At 36.0% G+C, this 6580-nt stretch overlaps 1 non-coding gene across 1 annotated transcript; it reads left to right on the forward strand.

Moving 5' to 3' along the window:
- Positions 1-5063: 5063 nt before the first annotated feature.
- LOC116906315 lies at positions 5064-5171 on the forward strand. Its single transcript, XR_004388603.1, has one exon. It is a non-coding gene; the product is annotated as a U6 spliceosomal RNA (small nuclear RNA).
- Positions 5172-6580: the final 1409 nt, after the last annotated feature.

Genomic DNA, 6580 nt, shown 5'->3' on the forward strand with positions numbered 1-6580 from the left:
GAGTTTAAGGCCAGATATATGTGACCCTATTTCAAAAAACTGCAAATTAAAAACTAAACGAATAATTAAGGAAATGTCAACACGCTATGTAAAACACAGCACATCACCGTACACTGAAAGTTTTCCCCTGTAGATCTGTAAAATCTTAGCAGAGCCAAGGATGGTGTCTCAAATCAGAGGAGACGGACCTTACTTAAGTGGATCAACTACAAAGATGTTATAGAAAATGACTTCCTCAAATATTTTGTTATAAATCTTTACTTCACCCAGAGAATTTATATTAATGTGGGATAGCAATTCAGTTTTCTTCTGATTTATTTTTATATTCTGTATGAGTGCCAATTTTAAGCAATTTTAATGTTTCATTTGTTTTTCTGCTCATACAAAGTCATAGATTTATTAATTCTATTGGCAATGTTTTCACCAGCTGATACTATGCAATTTAACTTTAAATAAAGCCTGTAGGAATTTTTTATTAGAATCAAGAAGTAACAATCTCTCCATTCTTAACAGAACACACCTTCATACAAGCAGTAGCTTTCACTTAGCCACAATACATGCAGAAACAAATTAATCTAAAAAATGTTTATAGAAATTTCCAAAATGAAGTAAAGATTGAAATAACAACAGCAGATTTTAGCTTAAACCAGTTAACCTGTCGTCCCCTGTCCCTTATTCTTCTACTTTTTCTTCACAAAAACAGGTCTATTCCAGTTCAACATAGTGATTAAGTACTATGAATTCTCAGGGCCTCAGCCTTATATATATGAACTCCTTGATGGTAATTAAGTCTATATAATTTTCGTAAGGTAACATATGTGTTCCCAACTAACAGATAATTGAACAAAAGTGTCTATCTCCAGCCTTTTAAACTTCAAAGACTAAATTTTGGTTGACAATTTATTTCCACAAAACTCTTGATTAAACATAAAGTTGTAGAAATTTTGGACTGAATCAAAAATTATTTTTTCATATTTTGAATAAGTAAACTAAGATCTTTATTAATGTTTTAGTTATGTTGTCATTCCTGATTAAAAATATATCCTGCAAGGATCAGGTAATTTTTGCATCCTAACACATCATTTGCATAGTTACATTTTATAATTTTACTTATACATAAAGTAAAGAGAGGAGAAAGGGTAGTATCCTTTGAGATAGAGGCTACTTCTAAAAAAACATAGTGTAATATAATCAAGTTCCAGGATGAGAGGTAGGGAAATAAAAGGTCTAAAAGGAGTTTGAACTAGAGTGTGTGTGTGTGTGCGTGCGTGTGTGTACGCACACAGGCATGCCCACACGCATGATGTACACACATTTGTGCAAGTCTCTCTCTATGTTTCTCTCTCTCTCTATGTTTCTCTCTCTCTCTCTCTCTCTCTCTCTCTCTCTCTCTCTCTCTCTTTCTGTTCATATGTGTGAATGCAGAGGACTCTGTTCTCCATCTTTATCTCATAACACACTGTCTTTTAAAAAAAATCAAGAATTAGTTTATTTTCAGGAAAATAAAATATTTCCCCCTCAAGAAACTGAATAAAATTTCCAGAAAGTTTCAAGTCTAAAAGCATGGGAATCACTGCTTTATAGTGCTGAGATTCCTAATACAAACTGCTTAAAAAGATAAATTTAAAGTAGAAAATGTCATCTGTAGATTAGGACTATCTTGAGTTTAAATAGAAGGCTTACACAAAGACAGAGAATGAAGGTTAGAAAAAACCCAAATGTTAGGGGAAGATATTCTCTGGGAACAGGACAGTCACAATTCATCATAGTTTATATTTGAAGTATCTCCTTATAACCCGTTTGCTAATTGCTTTATGGAATTGTGTAGCGTTTAGAAGGGGTGGTGGACCTGGGACCCTGGGACAGGCTGTTAGGGAGGACCTTAGGACTCTCGTCCACTTCCCTTTCCCTTTGCTTTGCTTGTTGCTGAAGGGAGAGGTTCCCTCTTCTATTGTTTCTGCCATCATCTTCATCCTCACCGTTAGTCAAAACACCACAGAATTAAATTTGGAGTGAAACTCTTAAAACCCCAAACAAAATTAGTATTTCTTCTGTGTAAGTTGCCACTCTTGTCTTTTGTCTGAAGTCAGTTAATATACTGATATATGCTGTAAATATCCACTGTGGTAGTCAGTGTTTCATTTGTCAACCCGACACATGCTAAAGTCATCTTCTAAGAAGAAATGTTAGTTGAGAGAACATCTCTATCAGACTGACCTGTAGACAGGAACTAGGGACATTTTTTTTTGCTTGATGTGGGATGGCCCAGCCAACTGTGGGCAGTGCCATCTTGGGTTATATTCCAAAGCAAGCTGAATAGGTCAGAAGGAACAAACCAGTAAGTAGCATTCCTCCATGGCCTGCTTTGCAGTTCCTGAATCTGAATTTCTTCTTGAGTCCCAGCCCTGACATACTTTCATGATAGATTGTAAGCTGTTAGGTGAAATAAACCTTTTCTTCTCCAAGTTGCTTTTGGTGTTTATAACAGGAATAGAAAACAAAACAAAAAGCAGGAGATAAATAAAATGCTAAACATGAAAAAGAGAGCACAGCAAGAAACTTAAAAAGGAAAACTGAATATTTTTCTGGAGAGAAGATTAATTTAGCAGTAACAAATGGTGATCAGGCATTTTTGTTTTCCTTCTTTTTAACTTAGTTTCCAAAATGGGGTTATATCCCACTTACTGGTCCCCTTCGGGTCACCTTTTCCCACTGTCCTTCCCTTCTCCCTTCTCCCTTCTCCTCTGTGCAGGTGAGGCCCTCCCTGGGTATCCCTCCTACTTCAGGTCTCTGTCAGAATAGGTACTTCCTTTCTCGCTTAGGTCAGACATGCAGCCCAGCTAGTTGAACATATCCCTCATATCCCAAAGGGTAACAACTTTTGGGAAAACCCCTACTCCAGTTGTTCAGGACCCACATGAAGGTCAAGCTGCACATCTGCTACGTTTGAGCAGCGAGGCCTGATTAAGAATAAAAATAGATTAAAACAGAAGTGCTTTGGGGAATTTTACAGATTCCCTGGCTACTTTGAACCTACAATTCTACTGGTCAAAAATAAGCTTTGATTGTTAGTCAAAGGGTGGATATTGCAAATGCTTTTAGCCATGCCAAGACTTTGTGCAAAATTTACCATTCATTAGATTTCTGCTATGTTCCCATGATTTGTCTATTTGCTATAGATAATGAGGAACCAGATAAGTTTCGCATTAAGTGAGTCACATATTCCTGAGCTGAAAGGAAAACAAAATTTGCAATAAGAAAAATGAAGAATAAAAATAATTCAAAAATTTTTTTCAACTTCTATTCTGGGCAAAAATATAAGAACTTCAGGCAAGTAGTAACTGCTGACACTAGAAGAATTAGTTTCTCCCAGGTTTGCATTTACCAATTGATCATCCAGTAAAAGGTACTGAGCAACGAAATCATCTACACATAAATAGCCCCAAACAGATACAGCAGGTTGTGTTGTGTGTGTGTGAGTGTCTGTGTGTGTCTGTGTTTGTGTGTGTGTGAAGCAATAATGAGTCATTAGTTAGAAAGGTAGTGATGGGAATAAGAGGGAGATTAGAGAGTGGAAAGGGAAGTATAAGAAGTATAAATTATGTAATTAAATTTTATTAAAATATACTTCAAGGTAATATATATTAAAGTATTGAGTCATCACTAATTTATTTTCAACTCTTCACAATCATACCTCAGATAACTTCAAATTTATCTGACAGCTGGTTGTATACATGGGTTTCACCTCTCTCTTTCCGTCCGTCCCTCTCTACTTTCCTGCCTATCTTCTCCCTACTCCCTTTACAGGTCCTCTGATTCTGTGATAGCAAAAGTACTACAAAGTCTCTCTTAGATTAGTGTCCCATATGGTATCTCATTTAACAGCTGTTGTACTTTGTTTAATGCTATCCTAGTTAGAAGAAGTCCTAAGGTAACAATTGACTTTGTAACTAAGTCAGTTTGTATTACTATTTCTTTGTTTAAGTTCCTCTTTGCTACAGTAACTAGATCTCTTCTTACCTCCTTAACATAATTTGGTCTATTTATTTTCTTGTTTCAAATTACTCTCCTTTTCAAACTTCTCCTGGTAATTCTGTCCCAGGGTATGTTTGCTATTTTGAGTAGAGCATGTCTTTCTTTTTCCTGCTGGGATTCATAATTGTTTCTTGGCAGATGAATTCTGGAATGTCTAATGATTATTCTGTACTTTCCACAAGTCCAGTTAACAAACACAGTCTGCCTCTCAAGGAAATTTGAGAATAAACTTCCATGAGTTTTTAAAGTTGTGGTGAGCTCACTATTTTTAGAGCATTTTATAATTATAAATCATTTTTATCTATGAATCGCTTAATGACAATATGCTATGGTCCTTATACTTCTGAGTATAGATGAGGCTATCACTTATTAAAGAGAACTGACCAAACACAGTAAATATTTGCCGAGATTAGAGGATGGAAGTCCTAATATTCTGGGCAAAGATATTTAATTGAAGGGGGATAAAATCAAAGAGGTCTAAAACTCACCAAAATCCTTTCCAAACAACATCTGAATGAAAAGTGACTAAGTAAACAAAGAATCAGACTGTAAAAGGTCATTGGTACTGCTTTACTGTTCTGTGATAAACACTGCTTCCAAGGTAGATAATCCCACATGATACATCCTCAGATTACCGTGGGTATTCTACAGACGTGGTTTATTTTGTTAGACAAGCTAGTTTAGTGCTCTGTGTCAGGTGTGTTCCTCACTCTATGCCTCATCTGATGTCAACATGTTCTGTTTCATAATAGAGTCACAGAAAGATAAAGCAAGTGACTGGATGGACACCTTGGCTGTGCTATTGGGTGTCAGGAATGGAAATGCCAGACAAACTCCTGGTAAACATCATCTTCAGGAAGCCATGGCTGAGATTTGTTTGTGGCATCTCAGAAAACAAACGAAGAAAAAAACCAATTGAAGAAAATATAAGTGAATACAGGAAGAGCAGTTAGTTATTAGATTGCATTTCAATTTTTCTGTCTTTCTTTTACTAAAGATTACTGTTAGGTTCCAAGAAGAGATTTTACGTGCTCGCTTCGGCAGCACATATACTAAAAATTAGAACGATACAGAGAAGAATAGCATGGCCCCTGAGCAAGGATGACACGTAAATTCATGGAGCATTCCATATTTTTACCTCACAGAGTCATACTGATTAGATTTGATAGAGGTAGACTGCCTGAAAAAACTGAGTAAAGAGAATCAAACAAGATATCTCGATTCTGAACTTTTGTCTTGAGAGTTGTATTTTGCAGAGTGTGCCTACTTGGTTTCCTGGTCTCAAGGACTTTCAGCTGGGTACAGTCAGGACACATTGGCTACAGGCTACAGCATTTGCTTCATTCTTCCTACCCCCTACCCCCAAGGATATATCTCAACGCCCATGTACAGCTTGAAGAAGTTATGGAGGAGTCATTGCCCCAATTCCCTGGACTTTTGGGGGGTTGGATGTGGTTATTCTAATGTTGTTTTTATGAAGAATTTAAAACTGCTTGTAATTTAACAGCGAGGAATTAGGTAGATTGAGTTGTATGGTCATAATCTCATTTGGTAACTAAAAATCATATATTTGCTTTGGTATAGAATTTATTTGTCAAAAAAGTTTAAAAGTACAAGGTTTAGAGCCAGTCCTATTGATGTCATTACAAACTTCTGAGTTAATTACACATGTGATTTAAGGGCCAAATAGCAAATTCATGGCTCTGAGTTTGTAAGAGTACTTTCAAGATAGTATTTAAGATATAAAGACAATAGTCTAGATTGCGTCATATAAATAGATTGTTTTCAAAAATGTCAGAAATCCACAAAATATGAGATTTAAAGTTATTTATCTTTTGTTGAGACATATCTGCTCCTAACAGTTCCCCTTTGGCAGATTTAATGAAGAATTTGAACATCTCGACCTCCAGGTGAGGGAATACTTGTGGCTAGGCAGCCACTGGACAAAACTGCCTGTTTCATCTGCAGACTGATACTGTCCAGAAAAGGACACATTATGCAGAATAGTTGACTGATAAACTCTGCCAAGACAGGGTGATTAGCCCTTCAAAAATCTGCATTTCAAGAGTCTATCAGTTGATTTTGGGTCAGAAGGCTGAAGACTTGTGCTCACACATTGCTAACAGAGGACTGTGCTAGTGGAGATTTGTCTCTACAACCTCTCAGTTCTGGAAGCCGTGTTAGGCTTTCTATGTGTATAGATATTTGGTCATTCTCAGATTTCTGACAGGATTGAAGACTGATTATAGTTTCAGAGCCTATCAGGCTGTTTATCTCTGAAAATACATATTTTATTAGATAGTTATCAGATAGTATACAAGCTAGCCAACTTATAATAAAGATTTTAAGCCTTTTAAGCTGGAATGAATAACTAAATGTTCTGTTTAACTGATATAGTTACAGACTGGGTGTTGAGTATATCATATGTTTTATAAATTGTAGAATGGTAATAATTGTACTCAATTTATATATAAGTGAAAAGGCCTTTTAACTAGACAAAAAGGGGGAAATATTGTGCTTTGCCCTAGAGTTATCTGTATTTTGA

The sequence above is a fragment of the Rattus rattus genome, chromosome 7 (genome assembly GCF_011064425.1).
Source record: "Rattus rattus isolate New Zealand chromosome 7, Rrattus_CSIRO_v1, whole genome shotgun sequence".
In the NCBI taxonomy this organism is placed as follows: domain Eukaryota; kingdom Metazoa; phylum Chordata; class Mammalia; order Rodentia; family Muridae; genus Rattus; species Rattus rattus.